Raw genomic sequence first — 26,615 nt, 5'->3', positions numbered from 1 at the left:
ACCGAGCACCTGACGGACGCCCCACCGGATGCTCCGCGGAGGAGCGTACGAGTACCCCATCCACTACAAGGGATAACAAACCGCCGCCTATCAACATAACGCTACAAGACCCAAAGGACACGGTAACGCTCATAGAGAAAGTAGCGGGCATCAATCAGTTCCATATTAAAAGAATACACTCAGATAAACATGCACTCTACCTCCGAAACCTACCCGACTTCCATAAAGCAAAACAAACACTCCTCTCAGCGAACACAATCTTCTACACGTGCACACCCAAAACAGAGAAACACCATACATACTTGTTAAAAGGTTTAGACAATAGCTACACCGAAACAGAAATACTTACAGACCTACAAGCCTTGCAAATAGAAGACGTAAAATTCAAAAAAGTCACACGATTCACGACAAAAAGATCAAGGAAGAACAATATACTGCTCCCAATTTATATAATACAGGTATCCCCCGACAGTAATATAAATAACTTGTTAAAAGTTAACCATTTTAACTACTTCAGAATAAAATGGGGAAAAATAGTAAAAAAAAAGGATGACATAACTCAATGCCACAAATGCCAGCGATTAGGTCACACAGCGCAAAGCTGCAACCTAAACTACCGCTGTGTTAAATGCAGTGAGCCCCATGGTCCAGGCGACTGCAAAATAAAAAGGGAAAACGCAGTAATCAAAGACAAAATATTCTGCGTCAATTGCAAAAACTATGGATACCCCGCGTCATACAAAGGTTGCCCCAAACTCGTAGAGCTTCGTAAAAAGCTAGCCGATAAAATCAAAAAAGACAAAGAAACAAAGATAAAACGAATTGCCCAAATAAGCCGCAAATACGTCCCAGAACTAAAGTTCTCTGACGTAGTGAAACAACAAACAAAATTAAATCAAACAATCGAAAACACATCACAATTAACAAACTTAGATCCGCGCTCAAGCCAAATCTCAACCACAATCGATGACTCCCCCCATTTAAACATTATAAACGTTATCGAAGACTTTAAGAAAGGTATCCTCCAAGCGTTAAAAGAACAACAAATGCAATTAAACGAAATAAAAAATACACTATCAACGCACGAAGAAAGGTTCGACGCCATCTTCAGCACTTTCAATAGTACAGATGACGAATAACCAAAACACGCTAAACCAACAATTACAGCAAAAAACACATAAATTTAACCTAAAGCACCTGAAAATAATTGCAATAAATGCTAACTCTTTAATTTCAAACCAAAAAAGATACAGTATGCTAACCCTAATAAATAAAGAAGCCCCCGATATGGTACTCATCTCAGAAACAAAACTAAACAAAAGACACAATGTACACTTCAAAAACTACTCCATGATAAGACACGACAGACCGAACGCCAGTCAAGGAGGAGGAACAGCGATCCTCATAAAAAACCCTATAAAATACAAAACAATTCTAATTGACAAAATAACAAGTTTCAAAACCTTAGAAACAACGATCATAAAAATAAAAATAAGCAATAAGGAAAATTTATTCATCACTGCAGCCTACGCAACCTACGGAAACCAGAAAGAATTTAACTACGAATTCAATAATCTTTTCGAACTCTTACAGCTCAACAAACCGGAAAACTACTATATAATAGCAGGAGACCTTAACGCAAAACATACAAGCTGGAAAAACGAAATAAACAACACGAGAGGCAACTTCATTAGAAACTGGCTAGACAATAAAAGCATCCACTACAAAACAAACTTATACAGCTCCGAGCTACCCTCTTACCCAAAAGGAGGCTCATACCTGGACATATGCCTAGCAGATGCGCGACTAAAATTCCAAAACCTACGTCCAAATAACAACCTCAAAACCTCAGCCTATGACAGTGACCATAACGCCCTAGTATTTCACGTAAACAAAAATACATCTGACTCCCTAACACTCGAAACTCAGACCGAGACACCCAGGTACAATTACAAAAAGACAGACTGGAAAAAGTTCCAAAACATACTTGAACAAAACTGCGACCTAAAGATCTACAACAACGTCTGTTTCGATCATTCGCGGAGAGACGCGATCGCGAGATATCACGTCAACGAGAGTTGTAAGTTCTCGTTACGATTAAACAATCGACGCCACGAACTGATCGATTCCCTTATTTCGATTATGATAATAAGGGTAGTTCAATGAAATTTCACAGAATTAACGCAACTAAATTAATTTTTATTGCAACAACTTATTAACTAGAAAGATATAAATGGAACAACAAAAAGAAATGTGACTACGTAATGCGCGATATAAGATATGTGTTGACTGTTTGGCTTCTCGAAACGTTCTGATTCTTTCTGGAAGGCGACCCCCACTACCTTCGGATCACGCCACATTCTTTTACGCCAGATAAAATAACGGCCACGAATCGACGTTTCTGGAGGTCGCCCTGCTTAATGAACCATGCGCTTGCCACTACAATGTTTGTTTTGCCGGGCAGCCGCGAAGATCCGTCTGCGACATTATAGTGCCGCGACCGACAGTTAAGAATATGATCTATGGCAAGCCGCATGGCGTAACAACGTCAACCTAACAAATAGTCAAATCGACTCATTCATAGATGAAATAGAAAAACATACACAAATCGCTCTTCAAAAATCCGTGCCAAACATAAAAGAAAAAAATTCATGCTATATAAACAATAAAATAAAAGATCTACATCGAGATAAAAGCTACATACTCTCCAAAATAAACAATATAAAATTTAACTATTCTTACGACAAAAGAGAAGAATTGGAATTCCTAAAGTACCTACTATACAGAATAAAAGCGCAACTGAAACAAGAATTCGCAAATTCTATAAACCATTACTGGACAAACAAAATAAAAAACATCTCCAAAAACGACTCAGCCAACATGTTCCCACAAATAAATCAAATCTTTAGACCAAAAGAACAAAACCCCATCCCACCTCTCAAATTGCCCCCAGAAAATGCCTCCCTCATCCAAGAAGCAGGTATAACGATACACAACACCATCAAAGACACCGAGGGTAACTTCATAATATCTAAAACAATAGAAAAATTAGACATCATCGGCACCCACTTTTCCAAAATACATACGCAAGACGAACACATGGGCCGAGAACAACTAAACAGAATTATCATCACCGAAACAAACAAACTAAAAAATGAAATGGAACAAGACAAAACGCTAAACAAAACAGTCTGCACATTCTCAAACGAAAACACCGCAGACAACCCCAAACAACCAGATCCAGAAATAAACTATTTCACAAATTACAATCAACTAAACACAATCTTCTCCAAACTAAACAACAAAAAATCCTCCGGCTTCGACGGCATCCCAAACATTTTACTCAAGCGCCTACCGAACAAAATAAAATGGTACTACACAGTACTCTTCAACAATGCTCTAAACAACACATATTTCCCCAGAAAATGGAAAAAAGCCAAATTGATAGCTATAACAAAAAAAGATAAAGACGGCTCATCGCCCGCAAACCTACGACCCATAAGTCTCCACCCCAACATAAGCAAAGTATTTGAAATAATCGTAAACAACCCGCTAACCTCCTTCTGCACAAAAAATAACATAATCCCAGAGAATCAATTCGGCTTCCGACACAAACACTCCACAATTCACGCAATAAACAAACTTACGTCGGATATCTGCTGGGCTCTAAACGCAAAACAACGAGTAGCCGCCTGCTTAATAGACCTCGAAAAAGCTTTCGACACAGTCTGGATCCCAGGTCTCATATACAAATTGATCAAAAAAAATTTTCCTAAATACCTGATTAAAATAGTCTGGGACATGATCACAAGCAGAACATTCGTAATGACTGAAGGTTCACACTCATCAAGCAAAGAATTCTCCATAAAAAACGGTCTACAACAAGGTACAGTAAATTCCCCGTTACTTTTCAGTATTTACAACAGTGACTTACTAAATCTCTTTAATCTCAATACATCCACCCATAAACGCTCCATAGCCTTCGCAGATGACCTAATCATCTACGTAACAGGTCGCAAAACCAAAACAATAAAAACGGAACTCCAAGAACTTTTTGAGAAAATAAACGACTATTATCAGGCATGGAAACTAAAAATCAACATAAGCAAATGCGAAACCATACTGTTTAGACCCATGTCAAGTGAAATCGACCCAATAGAAAGAGAATACTGCAAAAAATTTCAACTAAGAGAAAAAACAGACAAAGGGGCTCTTATAACACACAAAAATTGCGTAAAATACCTAGGAGTAAACATAGACTATAAATTAAACTACAAGCAGCACACCGAAATTCAACTTACTAAGGCCAATAAAGCATTCTGGAAAATAAAAAAACTATTCCACTCCAAACATCTCGACAGCAAAGTAAAAATTCTATGTATCAAGCACTAATCAGACCGATCATAACCTACGGCTGCCCAATCTGGCACAACATATCAGCCTCCCAAATGGAAAAAATTCGCATCTTCGAAAGAAAATGCATCAGGGCTTGCTTGAGTATTTACAGATCCGAACACAGCGGATTCAAAAGATATGTAAAAAACAAAATAATATACGACCTAGCCAACATTCACCGCATAGACTGTCACATCCTAAAGCTAATAAGAAACTACTTCGCGCAAGCGGCAAAGATAAAAGAAAATAGTTTAATCTTCAGTTGCTTATTTCCAAATGACGCATATTACAAAAATACTCTGACAACAGGCTACATCCCGCCAGAAGCTTTCCTATACTTTGACGAAAAAAACTACCTCCAGGACTAAAATAATATTCCAATAATTTATCACATAAAAAGAAAAATAGGGATCAAAACCATACTTTACGAAGAAAACCTAAATGGACAGACCGCAGACACTAGATGGAGATACAACATGGCCCTCCCTCTGAAAGACACAAAGACAAACATAGAAAAAATATAAAAAAATATTGGTGGACACTGAATCCATAATAAAATAAGAGAGAAAATCCATTAAACCGATAAAACTCAATTCTGCCCCCGTACAACACAGGTGCAAACATTGTAATTATTGTAATTCTCCTTCTTTTAAAAGAAACTTATTTAACATCCCCCTCCCCCTCCCCCTCATCCCACCCCTCCCCAAAATTTCACAGCACCCAAAAATATACTACCGAAGCGTCCTGTTTTTGCGACCCAGTTTCCAGGACAGTAAAAACAAATAAAAACAAAATCACATAGAAGCTCCGCTCCTCCAGCGGCTTAAACCAAAAGATTATATTCAACACGAAAAATGTAAAGCGTCGACAGATATTATAGCATGGCTACGTCGTACCGTTGCGTATCGGTACCTTTGCCTAAGATATCATTATATAAATTCACCGTTTATTGTGGACACCATAATGTATTTAAAATTGTATCTTGGGTTTAAATAAACATTTAAAAAAAAAAAAACACGTTATAAAAAAAATAAAAGCACTCTTTCTCGTCCGATCACGAAAGTTAAGCAACGTTGGGCACGGATAGTACTTAGATGGGTGACCGCTTGGGTGTGGTGTTTTTTTTTTTTATTTATTTGTTGAAATTACAATCAATTCTCGCGTTGAGAATTTTTCATCATCATTGACTAGCTCGATGATGGCCCAGCAATCGCGACCAGGCGCTCCGGAGCAAACTCGCAAGCATGAATATAACATAAATATTATATTACACTCTTATCAGGCTGCTTCAGGTTGCTACTTCTTTTACAACTTTATCATATTATTTAACAGTGGATTGAGAATTTCACGTGTAAAAGGGTAATTTTTGGATATAATTAAATTAAATTGGCAGTTCTTCGTAATTTGCTTATGAAATTACATTTATTATCCTTCTATGACGTGCAATTATAATACAATTTAACATTTTTAAAAGTATTGAAATATAAGGACCGCAAGAAATTCCCACTTCTGTAGAACCATCCATATCCGAATTTTTCTATTCATAAACATAACCTTGTTACAGTGAAATACACACAAATTCTGTTTTTAATGAAAATATATTGATCCGCAATAATTATGTAATATTCTCTGTATTATATTGTTTTTAAACCTTTGAGTCCTGATTAAATTTAGAAAATAATGTAAAAAATTTGGATAGGATACAAATATTCTTCAAGAATTATAAAAAGTAAAATATGCAAGATAAATTGTTACATATCTGTATTTCATTTATATAGTTATAATTTCTTTTTTTTTTTTTTTGGTTGAAGTTAATTGGAAATGGATATGATCACGCTTTAGATTGCAACTGTAATCTGCTCAACTGTTAAAACTCTATACAATTCAAATCACTAGTTAACAATATTGTATATATTTGTCGGAGATGAAAGGAAAACCGGAGCCTTCCCTTTGCAATTTTGAGGAAATCTTCTAATGCTTTAGCCTAGATTTTATCATAGCTGTAATTAAGCAATTGTCATTTGTAATTGTTTGATATTTGTGAAAGCGAAAGTGGGTTCGAGGTGACAACTGGTCGCCGAACGTAGCCACGGTCACGGGATAAACGTTTTGCCTGACGAAGGTGTGGATCGGTTGTATTGTTCTTCCTAGAAATCACATAGAATTCTACTTTGGAGATGTCGATATAATGGGACACACGTTGTATTAGGAATCAAACTTCAGACAGAAACTGCCTAGTAACGGCGTTTGGATCTTTCTCGATGCTTCCAAAGAGTATACAACAAACTTTTGACAGAAACTGCCTAGCAACGACGATTGGAACCTTCTCGATGCCTCCAGCGAGCATATAACAAACAAATGCAGTCGTACAGCGAAAAAGATTTTCATCAGATATTCATTCGTGTGATCGCCTTGAAAAGTGATACATCGAGCAGTTTACCGAGCGTCTCAGCAATCGTATTTTTTTTGTGTTTAAAATTATTCTACGCATAGTAAAGAGTTATCCCGTTGACCGTGGATTCGTTTGAACCTAGGAACATTGTTAATAGCGTTAATTAAATTCATTATTCGTAAAACCTATTAATCGTTAATCTCATTATTCGTTAAATTTATTATTCGTAAGACATATTATTCGTTCCTCTCATTGTTCGTTAAACTTATTATTCTTTAATCTAATTATTAGTTAAACTTATCGTTTGTTAATCTTATCATTCATTAAACTCAATATTCATAATATTTTGTAAAATCTTGTATATTCGCGTAAATATAATCTCTGTCTCGTAAAACGATGGCTAATTCAAACGAAGAATCGTTACGCGCCTTAAATTCTAATGTTAACCCGACGTATTAGTATTTAGCTCACGTTAAATAACCATCGTTTCCTGTTTAACTCATTCTAAATAAATAAAAGAATCCTACATAATATTTATTAAATATTTCATTCAACGTGTCAGCGAATGTATTGTTACATAAATTGTTCTCCATATTAATTCCTTAATTATCATCAGAGAATGTCTGACCGATTTTAATGAACTTGAAATATGTAGTTAAGGGCATTCTTCTGTATAACTTTCCCTTATACATGTTATCGCCGTTCGATCTCAGTTCCCCCTAGATATCCACAAGAATCTTAGAAGAAGAAAAAGAAAAGAAGTAGTTGGTTGGGTTAGTGTGGTATCCGGTTGCCTAATGGCCGGAAATATTTTTCGTTGAATCCATTAATATATGGAATGTTGCACTTTATTTTCTTCTTCAATTGGTTAAAATAATGTATACAAAATGTGCCCAAAATGCAAACTAATGATAACCGCGCACGATCTCAACTTTTAAATAATTTTCACATTTGCTACATTTTTCTATTCATTTTTCTATTTATTTGGCTAATAAATTATTTTCTGAAAAAATAATTTTCAAGTCGTTTTTGAAGTAGTTCATTGAAATTTAATTCTAACGAGTTATTTAAACGGTTAATTTTTTATACCTCGGGAAACACGTTCGAAATATGACATATTTCATCGTGTTATGAATTATTATATTATATTTCATCGTTATTTATTAATTGTACGAAACAGAAGTTTCATAATTAAACACAATGCACAAATGTAAGTATTTATAATATAAATATAAAACATATTTATGTAGAGACACGTAAAATAAACTGTATGTGCTGACGTACGGTTAAAATCCTCTTAAATTCATTTGCATTTATAAAAATTTATAAAAGCGCCATTTATAAAAGAGCTTCCTGCAGCAGTTATGTATAGATTGGTATAGATATAAATGTATAAACTATGCATTTACAAAGTTGTCTGTAAACAAAGTGTGATAATATTTTTTTTTTTAAAGATGTTTATTAAACCCAAGATACAATTTTAAATACATTTTGGTATTCACAATAAACGGTGAATTTTTGTAATGATGTTTTAGGCAAAGGTACCGATACGCAACGGTACGACGTAGCCATGCTATAATATGTGTCGGCGCTTTACATTTTTCGTGTTTAATATAATATTTGATATTATATGTGAGCCAATAATATTTAATATAATATTTAATATAATATGTGAGCCAATAGAATTTCTTGAGTTTGTCCTTGAGTTGCTTTGTTTTGTCTATGATGTGATTTTTCCAAGTTAGCCTCCTGTCCAGGGTCATGCCCAGGTATTTTTTTTTATTTACTTGTTGAAATTACAATCAATTCCCGCGTTGAGAATTTTCAGTAATTTTTCTGGCGTGGCGCAGTGACATGGCTGTTTATTTAGGGGGTTTCGGTGTTTGTTGACTCTTTTGCTATATCTGTCGCTATATTTTGCTATTTCCTCGATGATTTTTTAATCGCGTCCGATATCGAGGAACAACACCGCGAACACTTGCGGATTTTGTTCAATCGCCTCGACGAATACGGGGTCGTTATAAACCTCGAAAAATGCGAATTCGGCGTGCGCGAAATTCAATTTCTTGGCTATACCGTTACCGCGGAGGGGACAAAACCTCTGGCTGAACGCGTTGATGCGATAATCAAAGCACCTGGTACTGTTAAGGAACTGCGAAGATACTTCGGTATGATCAACTTTTATCGATGTTTCATACCGGGGGTAGCGCAAATTCTACAACCGCTCAAGGACTTGTTAAAAGGCACAACAAAGTGCAATGCGACTATCGAGTGGTCCGATCAAACTGAAAAGAACTTCCGCGAGTCGAAGTATTTTCTTGCTCTTCCAACCCATTGCCGTTGCGGTCATTTGTTGCAAATTCGATTGTTTGCATCTGACCTAAATCTTGAGGTTAAAATCTTCTGTTACAAATTATTAATTAGACCTATTTATAACTTATGCTAATCCCATACGTTATAAAATCTCTGCCAGTGCGATGGAAAACGCAAGGCTAGGCATCTTGAAAATAAGTGCATTAGAAGAAGCAGCAATTATTTTAGAACGGCCATCTCTTACTACAAGAATTATAATAGCAGCAAAAATATATTATTAAGAGCTTCATAATAGATTTAATAATAATGATTAAATTAAGGGAATTATTTACCTTTACCCCTTGTATTTAGAGAGGGCTATGAAAAATGTACATTTCCTTCAAGAGGCTAATTAGAATACTTCCTATGATGTACATTACCACATTAAGAATCAAATACTTTCCAATGAGCTAGAAGCTCGGCGGGGCAGTTGGCTACGGTCGTTAAGGTCGAGAATTGAAGGTGACGCGTAGCGAGTTCGAATCCTCGGTATGGAAGGCCCCCAAAAAAAGGGACGGAAAAACCAAAATTTCTCTTAGAATATACAAACAGGCAAGCGGCCAGCCCCTCCCTTGCGTGTGTTCTGGGTGTACTTTCTGGGAGTACTTGGTTTTTAAACGTGCTTGGTGTTAAGCACACAGGGGCCCGACGATAAAAACTCGCGCTGCTACACTGTCCCGTTCGTGGAGGTTTTAGCCGGTAAGAATCCGGCACTACCTTCTGCCCGTCCCCACAGGGTGGTAAGGTGTCTATGAAGATTTCCTCCACGTAAAAAAAAAAAAAAAAAATTTTTTTGTAGTACGGAAGGAGACATGCTTAACACTCCCGTAGACAAGGATGGAACACATATATAAATGGTTAGGTGAGATTATTTTCATAAAAAATGAATTTTTGATCAATATCCAAACGTGTTATATTGTATGTCAATTGTATAAATAACAAGAAAGGATTAATATATCCTTTTAAACTTTGCATGCTGCACAAAAATACAGAACACATTTATTCGCAATATATTCTAATAAAGTTTCATTCGTTTGAAAAGACACGAAAGAGTTTGTCGACATTTCTTAAACATGATCGAAATTGATTGCAATATACTTGCGTCTACAGTTTGCTACTGGAACAGACGATTGTCAGAGATGTACTTAGATACGTTTAAGGCGGATCGTATTGTTTTGCCTTGGAGTGACAACGTTGTTTTGCTTCGCTAGGTCTAAAGGTAAACAAATTCCGAACAAAACATTATCGTCGTTCTTTCTAATCGTCATCCGGTGTTACATCTGAAATTTTTATAATACCATCGTTCGATACGAATAGACGAACGTCCTTTCTAGGACGATCATTATAACGAATCATTATAACAGGTCATACAGTGCAATAGCAAGCGTAGAGTTGAACGGTAACATTGAAGGTGCGACGATTACAACTGGCATACACTATCTTTGTACTTGTATTTAAAGTGATTTTAATATACACTGACTGTTACAATTTTATCACTCCTCTCTTTAATAAACCAACCAACACGTAGAATGTACCGCATCAGCTCGTAATTTTTGGAATAAGATACGAGATGTTCCACATAATCCATATATTCCTTGTCTTTGTTTTCAAACTGAACAGTATCTAGAAGTTATCTGCAAATCCGGATATATTCCATCTAAAGCATTTATTTTCTGAGATTCCTTAGATTTATAGATTAGCATAAGAAATATTTACCGATCATGCGTATTACTGTACGACAAATGTTTGATACATACTTTTAACAATTATTGTGCCGATTTAAAATATTCATAACCAAGGTTATATATGTCGGAGATGAAAGAACACCGGAGCCTTTCGAATTTTGGATAATTCCGTAACATTGTAACCTAGAGTCTACTATAGCTGTAATTAAACAATTGTAGTTATTCAATCCGATTGTAATTGTTTGAGAGTTGTGATAATGAGCTTGGGCTCGAGGCGACAGCCAGTCGCCGAACGTAGCCGCGGTCACGGGATGAACGCTTTGTCTAACAAAGGCATGGAATAATTCTATAGCTCTTCTTAAAAAGGAAATAGTTGTAACACTCGACAGTAAACATTCCAACTGTCTCTGTCCCGTAGCTCGCCACACGCAGACCCTATTCTTCGAGTAAGATGATTGCCAGATGTCGATGCGTCTCCGCAGTACATGTTCAGCTAGCCCGAGGGCCCGTTATAAATCTAAACAGAAATAAACTAAACATAGCACCCAGCCTCAAGCTTACCTCCGACCATACGCCCATAATAATTACATACAGAAACAAACCAATACTTTACAGCAGCACAGAGAAGCTATGCAATGAAATCATCAAATGGCAAAGAAATAATAGAGAGCAAAGAAATAATAGAGAGCAAAATCAGCTGCAACATCCCACTGAAAACACCCGAACACATCGATCAAGCAGTAACAACGCTCACAGAAACTATCCAAGAAGTGGTGTTGGTTTCTTATTTTTCCAATCTCTTTTACTTAACAATATACTTTCAATAATCTATAATTGAAGCATCGAAAAACATTAATGTTTTAGTATTACACTATTACCATACATTATATCATTCTTATTTTTACACACATTTATATTTTTCTAAATATTCGTTTTCTGTACATCAAAAGCTGTTGAGATTTATCTCGGAATAGAGAGTAAAAATGCGTGGATGAATGTAATAAGATAACAAGATAACAACAATAACAGAGATAAAAAAAGGGCAGAAAATAGCGTGCAATTAAAAATTTTGGCGGGTTTAAAGAAAAAATGTGTCTTATAAAAAGAAAAAATAAACATTAAGGTGCTATAACAATTATTTACATAAACTGTTTGATGAACTTTTTTAGTTCATCGAGAAGGAGAATATATAATAATTTTAATCCTTTTTTGGTTTTTCGTTTCAGTCAAGAATTACGAGGTGGATCTTTCACGCCGATTGAAAACTGCAGCTCATGAAATAGGATTAGAAATCTGTTATAATTTTTCTTTTTACTTAAAAAAAGATTTGTTTGTGTTCGTTAAATATATATAAAATCATATCTCAAAGTTCAACAAATTCGTTTCTTTCTTACCCTTCTAAAAAAAATCACAAAAAGACGCTGTTTTAGAACATTCTAATTCAGGGCATTCCCTTAATACATCTGCAGAATCTACGAAAGAAGCAAAAATATTTAGTTAATTCCGACAGATTTCAAAATATATTAATTCATAGGAAACCATGAAAAATTTTGCATTTGATATTTGATATTTATAGTGTACGTTTTGAAAAATAAATAATCTACATACATGTTATGTTTTCTAGAATTAAGCATTAGATTCAACCAGAATCAAACATACGATAAACATTTATTATTCAAGTTATACCACACCAGAATAATTTACTTATAATTCTCAAAGAGAATTGATTGTAAAATTCTTCCAAATAAAAAAAAAAGAAAAATGTTATCTTTTCGATACATATTCATACAATCTAACATGACATGATGACAAATTTTAAACAAAATTTTCTATTTCGTCGTGTATACTATTATCTTCATTGTATATAATTTTCACAAATAGCTTGATATGATAACTTCATTGCAATAAACAGAAATGATAGAAATAAAAAATAAATGAAAATAAAAAATATAGATGAAAAATAGAATTTAAATTATTACTATTTAAAATACAGCTGAAATAATTTTTCTGCAGAGATGGCAATGTTTTCCTACCTGTATCGAAGTGTAAGAAATTATGCAAATATGATATTTCAATCTTTGACACTAACAGTGAAATGTATTTTATAACTAGAAATGAAGACAGAAACTATAAGTAGTATTATTGTCATTATAAGCATCGTAATTGATATTATATGTATACGTGTGTATACTTACATACGTATATATGTATATGTCGGAGGTGAAAGGAAAGCCGAAGCCTTTCCTTGGAAATTTTGGGAACATCCTCTAGTACTTTAGCCTAGATTTTATTATAGCTGTAATTGTTTAAAATTTGTGATAGCGAGATTGGGTTCGAGGTGACAATTGGTCGCCGAACGTAGCCGCGGTCACGAGATAAACGTTTTGCCTAAGGGAGGTCTGGAGTGGTTGTATGGGTTTTCCGAGAAGTGTGATTGTGGCGGCATGCGGCCTCTAGAGCGGACCTAGCCACGTGTGAGGTTACCTGGAAGGTGCCGAGACAATGGGACATACATTGTATCAATAACCAAACTCCAGGCAGAAACTGCCTAGAAACGGCGTTCGGAACTTTTCGATGCTTCTAACGAGTGCGTATCGAATTGCAGACGAGGCTGGCATTCGTGCGATTGCCTTGGAGAGCGACACATCGAGCATTTTCGTCAATCGTATTTTGCGCCTAAGATTATTTTTTACGCTTAGTAAAGAGTTATCTCGTTGGCCGTGGATTCGTTTGAACCCAACAAAAACATTGTTAATAGTGTACATTAAATTCATTATTCGTAAATCATATTATTCATTAACTTCATTGTTCATCAAATTTATTATTCATTAGACTTAATTATTTGTTAAGCTTAGTGATAGTCTTGTATATACGTGTACATATAATCTCGGCTTTGTGAAACGATGGCTAGTCCACGCGAAGAGTTGTCACGCGCCCAAAATTCCGATCTTAACCCGACATATATATATATAAAGAATATATAAAGAATAAGTTGATTAAAATTTTGAACACAAATAGAAATTTAATGTTAATTATTCTCATTTTTAACCTTTAACGCTCCGACTTTTAATTGTGAATATCGACCGACAACTCCAACTTATTCTCATTATACTTCGACTTGCAAGGTTTTAACACTTTACCGACCGATAGCCGAATAATCGCTTTTTTGTCGTCGACACTTACCGACTGATAGACTATTAATCGGCTATTACTATAATTAAAAGCTTTTACTTATAATTCTCCATGAGAATTGGTTGTAAAATTCTTCCAACTAAAAAAAAAGAAGAGAAAACGTTTTTAAGTACCAGATTTTAAAAAAGGTACCGCACCGCACCGCACATAGGTGGTGCTTGAGAGGCACACTTGGAGCGTTAAATGTTAAGAGGAGATATAAATTTGTAAATTTATCAAATTTAAAAATATTATTCAGAAATACTTGAAAAACTTTGACATTTTTTAGGAAAAAACATGTTTTGCAACAACAAAAAGTTATCAATGTACAATGGAAGCTTCCCACACTAGAAAGGAAAAGAGGAACAAAAGTAGATTTGGAGAATTCACGTACGAAAATAAGACTAATTAACGTGAAAACCAATATTAAGTGGTTAGAAGATTCGTAAACGTCAAATAGATGTATAACATTACAAAACATCAGTGATGAGAATTTATAAAATCATTCTACTTTTATATCAAAAACAATACATTAAATGTAATGTAAATTAAATAAGACAAGGAAACGTTAAAACTACATATAAGAACCAAAAAACATATAACGAAACAATTGGAAGAACAAATGAAATTACAAGAGCTCGATTCAGACGCATACAGGATAGTAAGAAATATTCCAAAAAATAAAAATGTAAATTATTATACCTACTAAGCAAAGATATTAAAAGGTTTCAGGTGACAATAAAAGAATTACACCCAAAACTTTTTTCTTATTTGGTAGACTTTTTACAATCAATTCTCATTGAGAATTATAAGTAATTTAAACACCCAAAACTTGACATAAAATATATCAAAACAGATCTATTGGAAAGGAGACACACGCTACACAACGTAATTTACTTAAGCGAAAGTGTCGCTTTAACATCATTGTCAATGTTTCTCTCTGAACGTGAATAAGACGGTATGTGATATGTTCATAAAAGTATAAACGCCAAGAGCTAATAATAATATTCCACAGTGTGTGAACGACATGGACGCACGAAAAATTATTGTAATAAATTACCGACTCGTGTCAAATGTTCAGGTATGTGTCTCTCGATTAATTGCTCATATGTAAAAAAATAAAAAAGGTAATCTGTGCAAATTGCAGAAACAATCATCCGGCAAGCTACAAATGTTGGATTGTAAGGAAGGAGCTGCAAAAAGATTATTTCTTCCAATTATCACCAGCCATTTATTATCCATTTATATTATTATTCGGTTTATAGCCAAATGGTTAACAATGTTTAAACATACAAGAACCAAATATCGACTGCATTAACGAGTAACAAATTTTAAGCAGAAATGATAAAAGAAAGCAATAATCAAAAATTTAAAGAAACAACGGAAAAGACCTGAATACGATATAATAACAGCAAAAATATTAAAAGAAATTCCGGACAAAGGAGTAAGATTTTTATTTTCAGGCTAGGGAATTTTCCACAGATATGGAAACGTGCACAGATAGTGTTAGAAAAAGCAAATAAGAATGTAATACCACCATCCGCTTATAACCAGTAACTTTCCTTCCAATTATATCTATATTGTATTCTGGCTTTTCTTTGAATCTGTTAATCGTATGTTGTGTCGTGTCTTACCTTGTTATGTAGTATTTAACCAGGATCATTTTTTCCACCATCGTTTAAGAACGGATGGCTTTAAGCCGAACGTAAATGTCGAATCATACGAGTATCAGAGACACCACCAGCAGCGTCAGGCTTTTAACCTTTCTTATAATTTCCCACACAGGAATTTTACAAAAACTCTTCCAACCATTCCATAACCAGCTATCGACGAGACAAGCCAACTTTCTTTTTCCAGAAATTCTCTGCAAGCCATGGATAGGATAGAAACAAGAAGAATCGTGTATTATTGGATTGGCAACTAAGTGATTGCGGATTTTGCCATTAAGTGGTAATGACAAGATCCGCAATCATTTAGTTGCCAACCTAATATATTATAGTTTGAATGTATATGTTGATATTAAAACTATTCGATTCTTCGATCCATACTATGGAATCCAACATCCAAAATAGTAGAGAAGACAATTGACAAAAGATGAATGGATGAAATAATAGCTAAATCCCTTTTTTTTGTACGTGGAGAAATGCTCATGGACGCTTTGTTGCGGCTGCAGCAGCATAGCAGTGTCGGACTCTTACCGACTAAAATGGAATGCCACGGAACCTCTTGCAAATTACGGCTGGTGCACTCTCCTAAAAGTTTCCTAACTGATTAATTTGGCGCTAGCGGACGCCATTGCCGCTAGCGCCACCTCCCTGAAAGTCTTGACCCATAGCGGGCGGGGCGGAGCGGTCCAGGGCCACCAGACCACCATCTCCCTCGTCCGCATTAAAAAACAATTTTTTTTCTTTTCTTTTGTTTTTTCTTTTCTTTCTTTTTTGTTTTTTTATGTTTTTCTTTCTTTTTGTCCTTTCGTTTAGTTGTTAGTGATTGTCAGTGTTTTTTATTTTTTCTTTTTTTTTCGTGGAGAACGTTCTCATAGACAACCTTTTACCTCTCCATCGTGCCGACCGGGGGACACAGGGCGGCGGCAGAAGGTAGTGTGTCGGCCGGACTCTTACCGACTAAGATCTTCACAGTCAAAATGGTAGAAACATGGTCGGAAGTGTGAGTGGTCGTCGGCCCTGGGGTGCTTACCAAGCAACTCTACCAAGCACTCGCGGAAAGTACCAACACAACGCATATGGGAGATGTCGTATATTAGCTTTTGAGAGAGATTTTGGGTTTTCCATCCTTTGGAAATATATCCAGGGCGAGGATTCGAATTCACGATGCGTCGTCTTCAGTCCCGGGCCATAACGAGTGTAGCTTTTTTTTTTATAATGTTTATTGACCAGTAGATGAATGTGTTAGATAGATGATACATTTACACTGTACATGTGAATGTGTGCGTAAGCGTCAGAGGACGTCGAGGGCTCAGTTGAGACAAAAGACGATTGGTAGCTGTTAGAAGAATCTATTAGAATAGTCTGTTGACAACAATCGTGCGTGTAAGAAGGTTATCGAGGTCTTCAGAGTGTAATATATGTCGGAGATGAAAGGACATCGAAGCCTCTCCTTTGGAACATCGGGATAATCCCCTAACACCGTAATCTAGATTCTATCATAGGCGTAATTAAACAATTGTCGTCTTTCGATCCGATTATATTTGTTCGAGATTTGTGATAATGAGCTTGGGCTCGAGGCGACAGCTAGTCGCCGAACGTGGCTGCGGCTCGAGGGCGGCTAGCATCTTTTTCTAACTACCGATATGGAGATTGACCAATTAGCAGTAACGTCAATTTCCCTTCCTTTCCGAACGAAGGCTATCCCCGATGAATCGCATGATCTCGTGTCCTTAGACACACCCCATCGTAGTTTTTCCTCTGTGGCATCGTTGGGACGGAAAGTCATTCTTTCTTGCGATCTCATCGACGAAAACAGTAACACCTTACGACCAGTGAATATTACGCGTCCGACTTAGTTTTTGTGAGCACGTTCATCTATCATCCGGTCGACCGCGGATTCGTTATTGAACCTAGGATCATTGTCATTAGTTTCTCGAGTATCTAATTACCACGGTTACTTGTCCAATTCTATAATAATCGTATTTGCACTAGTCAATGTCTTCTCTATTGCATAACGACAATGTATAATCCGAACGAAGTTTCGTTTCACGCCCCGAACTCTAATTCTATTGTAAACCCGACATATATATGTATAGCTGTTGTGAATAAAGTAAATCATTTACTTTTCCGATTCCTCTCTATACCTTAACAGAATGTTACATTGGCATGCTGTTCACCATAAACAATGAACTTTGGTTGTGGGACTGTTTAGGCAAAAATACCGATACATGACGGTACGACATAGGCATACAATATTTTGTATGTCGGAATTACATTTTTTTAGCTTTACAATATAGAAATTGGATTTAAGTCGCTATAGAGCGGTGCGTATATACGATGTAGTTTTTTCTTTGTATCTCTGTCCTGAAAACCTGGTCGCAAAAACAGGACAGTTCGTTAGTCTATTCGGTTTTGGAGGTGCTGTGGGATTTTGGAAAGGGGTCGGTGAGGGTGGTCGGGGCGGGGAAGGGAGGGGTGTCCTGTAGAATTATTTGCAATATTTACAAAGTTTACAATATTCACACTATTTTATACGGAGGGAGATTTGAGCGTTGCCGTTTTGTGGCTCTTTCTCTTGTTATTCTCTTTTTTACTATGGTTTCGGTATCCACCAATTTTTTTATGTTTTTTCTGTGATTGTCTTCTGTGTCTTTTTGGGGAAGGGCCATGTTGTATCTCCACCTAGTGTCTACGGTTTGTCCATTTAAGTTCTTCTCGTAGAGTATTGTTTTAATCCCTATCTTTCTTTTTATATGGTATATTATTGGGATATTATTTTGGTCTTGGAGATAGTTTCTTTCGTCTAGGTATAAAAACGCTTCGGGCGGGGGGGGGGGGGGCCTAACCTGTTGTCAGTGTATTTTTGTAATACGAATCGTTTGGAAATAAGCAACCGAAGATTAAATTATTTTGTTTTATCTTTGCAGCTTGCGCGAAGTGGCTCCTTGTTAGTTTTGAGATGCTTTTCTTTCTATTTATTTATTTACATTTTACAATTTGTCCAGTAGGACATTTGGTAAAATATTATAGCTTAGTGGCATAATAATATAACATGTGGATGGCTACCCCCAGTGGGATACCATCTTCGAATTTGATTGATTTATTTCTTTAGTGTGGTGTGTGTTTGTTCGTTAGGTTATGTACTTGTTTTAAGATGTGGCAGTCGATGCGGTGGTTGTTGGCTAAGTCGTAGATTCTTTTATTTTTGACGTATTTTTTGAATCTGCTGTGTTCGAATCTGTAAGTACTCAGGCAAGCCCTGATGCATTTTCCTTCGAATATGCGAATTTTTTCCATTAGGGAAGCTGATACGTTGTACCAGATTAGGCAGCTATAGGTTATGATCCGTCTGATTAGTGCTTGGTAGCACAGGATTTTTACTTTGCTGTTGAGACGCTTGGTGTAGAATAATCTTTTCGTTTTCTAGAATGCTTTGCTGGCTTTGGAGAGTTGAATTTCGAGGTGCTGCTTGCAGTTTAATTTGTCGTCTATATTTACGCCTAGATATTTTACGCAATTTTTGTGTGGTATGAGCTCCCCTTCGTTTGCTTTTCCTCTTAATTGGAATTTTTTACAGTGTTCTCTTTCTATTGGGCCTTTTTCACTTGACGTGGATCTAAACAGTATGGTTTCGCATTTGGTAGCATTAATTTTTAGTTTCCATGTATAGTAGTAATCGTTAATTTTGTCAAAAAGTTCTTGAAGTTCTGTTCTTATTGTTTAGGTGTAAAAGTGTTGTTCGTGATAATTGTTGCGCTGGCTGTAGATGTCGCTGATGGGGTAACTGCTGTTTTTCTTCTAATTGCGTTGAATTGATTTTCTGGGATTACGTTATTTATTGCGCAGAAGGAGGCTAGGGGGTTGTTTATGACTATTTCCAATACTTTGCTTATGTTGGGGAGGAGGCTTATAAGTCGTAGGTTTGCAGGCGATGAACCGTCTTTATTTTTTTGTAATGGCTATTAATTTGGCCTTTTTCCATTTTCCGGGGAAATACGTGTTATTTAGCGCATTGTTGAAGAGTACCGTGTAGTACCATTTTATTTCGTTAGGTAAGCGTTTGAGCAAAATGTTTGGCATGCCATCGAAGCCGTAGGATTTTTTCTTGTTTAGTTTGGAGAATATTATATTTAGTTGGCTGTAATTTGTAAAGTAGTTTATTTCTGGTTCTGGTTGTTTGGGGTTGTCCGAGGTGTTTTCGTTTGAGAATGTGCAAACTGTTTTATTTTGCGCTATGCCTTGTTCTATTTTATTTTTGAGTTTGTTTGTTTCGGCGATGATAATGCTGTTCAGTCGTTCTCGACCCATGTGGTCGTTTCGTGTGTGTGTTTTGGAAAAGTGGGTGCCGATAATGTTTAGTTTTTCCGTTGTTTTTTAACGAGCGTAGCTGGCTATCCGGCCAAAAGCTAAATACCTAATCCTAGGCCAACAATTTAGATTCAGGAAGAATCAGAATACAGTAAAGTAAATACACAGAATGACCAGCGACGTAATTAGATCAACGGAAGGTGGAAAATACTGCACCGCGTTGCTTCTCAATGTGGAAAAAGCCTCCGCTAAAGATTGAATGATTTTATGTATTATGTGATAAAATGAAGGATTTTAAGGAAGTTATAAACAATTCTGCTGAATAGCACATATAGAATTATTTTCTCCCACATTACGAATAGGTATTTGTATGTTAAAATTAGAAGTGTATGTGTCCTCTCTGAAAGAAATTAACGGTTTCACAAGAAAATGTCCTCGAACCCATTTTCTATTTTGTTTGTTGCTAACAACGCTAAAAACGGAAACTTATTCCTTCGCTACGTTCACATCTGAAAATAAGCTAGAAAAATTTGCCGAATGTGGGCAAATTGTAAAGTACAAATTAAATAATAAAAAAAAAAAAGAAAAAGAACATCTGAAAATATCCCATCCAAACATGGAAACATTAAAATAGCAAGAAGAACCTAAAACGCACGTATATAATACAGAACGCTAAGCGAGAGATAACAAAATCCAATTAAAATTCGATCGTTTGCATCTGACCTAAATCTTGAGGTTAAAATCTTCTGTTATAAATTATTAATTAGACCTATTTATAACTTATGCTAATCCCATACGTTATAAAATCTCTGCCAGTGCGATGGAAAACGCATGGCTAGGCATCTTGAAAATAAGCGCATTAGTAGAGGCAGGAATTCTTTTAGAACGGCCATCTCTTACTACAAGAATTATAATAGCAGCAAAAATATATTATTCAGCGCTTCATAATAGACTTAATAATAATGATTTAATTAAGGGAATTATATAACTTTACCCCTTATATTTTGAGAGGGCTATGAAAAATATACATCTCCTTCAAGAGGCTAATTAGAATACTTCCTGATATACATTGCCAGATTAAGAATCAAATCCTTTCCAATCAGGTAGAAAGTCGACGGGGCAGCCAGCTACGCTCGTTGAAGCTCAGAACTGAAGACGACGCGTCGCGAGTTCGAATCCTCGGTATAAGAAGTCTCTGCATCTAAAAAGGGACGGAAAAACCAAAATTTCTCTTAGAATATACAAACAGGCAAGCGGCCAGCCCCTCCCTTGCGTGTGTTCTGGGTGTACTTTCTGGGAGTACTTGGTTTTTAAACGTGCTTGGTGTTAAGCACACAGGGGTCCGACGGTCAAAACTCGCACTGATACACTGCCCCGTTCGTGGAGGTTTTAGCCGGTAAGAAACCGGCACTACCTTCTGCCCGTCCCCACAGGGTGGTAAGGTGTCTATGAAGATTTCCTCCACGTAAAAAAAAAAAAAAAATTTTTTTGTAGTATGAAAGGAGAGACGTTTAACATTCCCGTAGACAAGGGGGAACACATATAAATGGTATCACTGGCGAATAATCTTTATCAATAATCGACATGAAAGTAGGTGTTACGCCACGATGCTTACCACAGGCTGTATTTTCTAACCGTCGCTCGCGGTCCTACAGTGTCGCAGGCAGACCGTCTTATCTGCCCGCCGGATCATATACAATGTATCGACGGGAGTGTCACGTAAAATAACAAAATAAAAAAGGAATTTGAGGTAAAAATAAAAAAAAGAAAACTTTATTTTTTTTCTAACATCAATACACTTTACAATCTACTTCCGAACTCTAGGCGTGACTTTCTAAGACTGACTCTTATGATTTTACTTTCGATCGGATCCGATTACTTTCTTTTGTCATCCCTCAACATCCCCACCGTCCATGCATTTGCTAGGCGTCCGCGATCGTTGCCACGTGCTCTTTCCTCTAGAACCTTCGGTGGAAGGACCGTTGGGATGTTGATGGTTCATTAGGCACTTCAGCGATATACATTGTCGCCGAGTGCCGCCACATCTTTATCTCTATCGTCAGTCCGTCGGATTTGAAGTATGCCGGTCGTGACAGGAGCATAGTTGTCGCCAAGCAGCGAGCCCTAGAAACGTCGATTTTTGTCCGTAACGTTTTCGACACAAGAAGAGCCATACGTGATCATAGGCGCGAGCGATGGCGTGAAGCGAGCATAATGGGATTCGTCTTCCAAACAAGACAAAGAAATGATCGAAAGGCAATCAGTCCCTTCTGACGAGTCAAGCGTTAGACATCGGGAGCTCTGACGAGCAAAATCAAAATCATATAGTTTAACGAATTCATTGAGAGATATCGTAAGGTCGAGACAACTTTGTGTAATTTATTCAACATATTATTGTCAAATATATTTTTTTAAGTTCACCTGTTAATACAGTGTTACTTCATTGAACCACCTCTGTTATCTTAATCGAAACAGGGGAACGACTATTTCGCGGCGTCGATTAACAGAATCGTAGCGAGAATTTACGCCTCTCGCTGACGCGTATTCCTAGCGGTCGCGTCTCTCCGCGAAAGGTCGTAACAGTATAAAAAAGAACATAGTCTGACTACATGCCGTTGAATAGGGTGGGGGGGGGGGGGCAGAATTATAAAAAAACCAGGAAAAGCTAGAAGAAGAGAAGGAGAAAAGGGAATGAACAAGCGAAAGTGTGGAAAAATACCTGGAGGAATGTAAAGACTGGACCTGCAAGGGAAGAACAGTAGAGGAAACGTGGACTGAAATCAAAAAGAAGATAAACGAAGCAATGCCAAAGAAGAAAGTGACGATGAGGAAATGGGGTGTGGGAGAGAAAGCGTGGTACAACAAGGAGTGGAAAGAAACGAAAAGAGTGATGAGAAGGAAGATGACAAAGTTTATGAAAGGAAAATGCAGCAGAGAAGCGCTCATAGAGGGAAAAGAGAAAAGAAAAGAAAAGAAGCAAAAGAAAGCAACGGGGGAAAACGGGTTAGAATATGAGGTACGAAAGTATGCACCGAAGGAAGTGGGGGTGGCCTTATGGGAGTTAAGGGGGGCTAAGGTTAATTCGTACAAAAAAGGCATGTTTCTGTGAATTTTTTGTGACGACACAGTTAGAATCTCTTTATTAAAACCAATAATACACTAAAGTATGACATTCGAAGTATATTGTATAAAATTTTCACGGACTTGTCTCGGAAAAAAGTAGAATTGCGGCGCCTCTCGTAACTTGGTGCTGTATCATCTGAAATCAAAAAATTAAAGTTCATTCGTTAGGAAACAGTTTTCTCCAGGTAACGCTGGGAGGATTTTTCGAAATTTCAATTTTTCACTTTTTTGGAATACTTTGAAGGGAAAAACGCGATTTTTTGCGAAAAAATCGGATAATTTGTTATTGTAAAATAAAAATAATTAACAAATTTGAAAAAACTCTACAGCGTTACTTGGTAAATTATGTACAGAAATAGTGTTCAAAGGGGCATCGGGATCTGGGGGGTAAGATTATGTATTATATAGAGAGCGAAACATCTGCCAGGTATCAATAGCACGTTCGGGTCGGGTATGTATTAAAATCCGACATGTATGAAAATACTCGTAACTTTGTCAATTTTGCTCCAATCGACTTGAAATTTTGATACAATATTCTTAAGATATTATGCATTCATTTAAAAAAATACAAAAAAATTGTAATACCTTACCCCCCCCCCCCCCCCCCCCCCCCCCCCCCTTAAGGAGAATATGGAAATAGGGAGGGGATACCAGAAGGTTGGAAAAAAGGATATCGATATGTAAGAAGGGGGACAAGAGAGTAGCGAAGAGCTACAGAGGAGTAACGCTAATGGATACAGCATGCAAGATCTATGCAGAGATATTGGACGAACGACTGAAGGCAGAGATTGAAAACAAACTGGAAGATTCGGATTCAGAAAAGGAAGAGGAGTGACCGATGCGGTTTTTGTGATAAACCACATCATATACAAGCAGCTAGGTAAAGAAAGAGGGAAATTGTATGCCTGCTTTGCGGACTTAAGAGCGGCGTTCAACAGACTAAACAGAGAGAAACTGGAGGAGAAAATGAGGAAAATGGGGATTAGCGAAAAACTAACCCGAAGGATTAAAGCGATATACGAGAGTCAAGAACCGCGACACAAGGGAATTTTGGACTTCGAGGGGAGTCAAACAAGACTGGAAGAAGAACTAAGGCAAGGACAAGCTGGGGGCATAGTGGTAGGAGAAAGAAAGGTATGGTCACTAACATATGCAGACGATATTGTGTCGATGGCAGATAGAGAAGAGGAGCTAAAAGATATGCTAAAGAGATTCAAACAATTTTTAAAGAAAGCCGAATTAGAACCGAGCACGGAAAAGACCAAGATAGTAGTTTTCGAAAAAAGAAGGATAAAAGGAGACAAAGAAAATGGAAATGGGGAGAGCAAGAATTAGAAGAAGTGGACGAGATAAGATACCTAGGGTACATGCTAGAGAAAAACCGCAGTGATGAGAAACACATACAAGACAGGAAAAAGAGAGCAACAATAGCAACGAAGAAAACATGGAGCGTGGGAGAAAGAATATTCAAACAGGACTACGAGAGGAGAATGAAGATGTTTGGAGCAGAGGTATGGGGCTGGGATATGGAAGAAAGACTGAATAGAATACAAAGAAGATATATAAAACGGATATTAGGTATGACAGCACCAAATTATATATCGATAGAAGAATGCAAGCTAATAGAAATCAAAGAAAAAGCATTAAAAAGAGCAGCAAGGTATGAAGATAAAGCCCTAGAATGAAAAAGGAACTAAAAAGGAGTAAAGGAGTGTATAAAGGAAAGAGAGAGAAATTGGGGAAATGGCCAAGAAGGGAAAAGAGCAAGAAAGGGTAAGGAGGGACTAGAAGAGGTGAGATATGGTGGGACGCAGATAGAAGCAAGAGAGGAGCAAACAAGGATGACAGTAGACCAAATTATAGAAGAAAGAAGTAAGAGAGAAGCAGAAGAGAGGGGGAAAAGGATAAGGGAATCCAAATATAATATACATTACAGAAATATCGCCAAAGAAGAATTACCAAAGTACTTAGAAGGGTGGATGAAGTGGAAGTATAGAAGGCAAGATTCACATGTGGGAACGAGACCAAAGCAAGGGAATACTGGAAAGAAGAGGGAGAAAAAAGATGCAGACTATGTAGAAGGAAAGAAGAAGACCTGAGACATGTAATAGAAGAATGTGAAATAACGGGAGGATCAAAGGACATAGGAAAAACACTAAACGAGACTGGAAAAGGTTTAACAGAACTGAAAGCAATAATAGAGAAGGAAAGGGCAAACGACAGGAAGGAAGCACAGCAAGGAGGCTAAAGACCAAAGCTGCAATAGTTATTAGTCATTAGTTATTAATTTGTAGTTTCTAGTATTTAGTTCGTAGAGATAGAATAATTAAGGGAGTGAAATAGAATAGAGCGGATAAGAGGGGAGGTAGACATATAAGAAGCGAAATAGATATAAGAGATGTAAAACCGAAAGTTCGTCCAAAGCCGAAAGGCACGGACTAAGCAATAATAATAATAAAATAATAATAATTTATATAATAATAATTTAATGTGAATTAAATTTAATGTAAATTAAATTATTATTATATAAATTATATAAATTACCTTACGGTTGATATCGTACGTGATAAGGATCGCGAAAAAGTATCTAATTTGGTATAGTCTTTACCACAAAAAGTATTTCAACCTGAAAAAGTTGTGTAATTCATTTTCGTTGATCCGAGGTCTTATTCAAAAGATATTATTTCTTAAAACTGTTGCCTATTATTTAGTAACAATTGTGTCACTATTACTGCAAACTTTTCAATTTTACATAACATAACGCAAGAAAAAAAAACAGAAAGGAACAATGAGTAATTTACTTATACATTATTTATACAGAATTTGTATAAATCTCTAAACATTTATACAACTTTATTTTTTACACTAATGCTATTATATTCATCGAATTGATTGGTATCTCAAACTTTTTATTTATTTTTGCAATATATTTTTTGTAAAATTATGAAATACATTTATTAGGACAGGAGCGCAATTACATATACTTATTTTCATTAGATTGATTTAAGTCAAATTAGTTATACATGGTATATGTGAATATGCATATTAAAGGTTGGCTGTTCTATTAGCCGTTCAGAAGTCACAGTAATCAATTTCGCAAATTAAGTGACGATGTTGCAAACACTGTTTTTTAATTTACATTAGAATCTATTATCATTTATGTCATCTTTCTGCAATACATGAATTTTTGTTGGAATACAACTGTAATATCGTAGAATAGCTTTGATTGGAGATCGGCTGAAATTAGAAAACACCGTGTACGCCGTCTTTTTGTGGTTTGTTTACATCCAAGAGCGCCTAGTAACAGTGACGCGAGAAAAGATAAGCAGCGTCAAAACAGAAGTACGGTTTCATATTTCAAGGAGTGGCAATCGAGAGGCCAGAGTATGTGAGCCGAAAAGTGTGTGTGTGTGTGTGAGAGAGAGAGAGGACGAGAGCAGGAGTGCAAGAGCGAGCACGACCGAGCAGGAGTGCATTGGCGAGGGTCAGAGTTGATGGAGACGTCGAAGCATAGAGTCGTTA

The 26,615-nt window shown here is 36.4% G+C and overlaps 1 protein-coding gene and 2 pseudogenes across 1 annotated transcript in view; 2 read left to right on the top strand and 1 right to left on the bottom strand.

The window, feature by feature from the left end:
• The window catches only part of LOC126875441 (uncharacterized), a 299,435-nt gene that overhangs the window by 179,710 nt on the left and 93,110 nt on the right, over nt 1-26,615 (bottom strand). The window lies entirely within an intron of this gene.
• Nucleotides 9,933-10,032, top strand: LOC126875584 (U6atac minor spliceosomal RNA; annotated as a pseudogene).
• LOC126875599 (U6atac minor spliceosomal RNA) lies at nt 21,459-21,541 on the top strand (annotated as a pseudogene).

Source organism: Bombus huntii, chromosome 18, assembly GCF_024542735.1.
Source record: "Bombus huntii isolate Logan2020A chromosome 18, iyBomHunt1.1, whole genome shotgun sequence".
NCBI lineage: Eukaryota > Metazoa > Arthropoda > Insecta > Hymenoptera > Apidae > Bombus > Bombus huntii.
The sequence above is the reverse complement of the archived record's forward strand: the minus strand, read 5'-3'. Positions and strand labels throughout refer to the sequence as shown.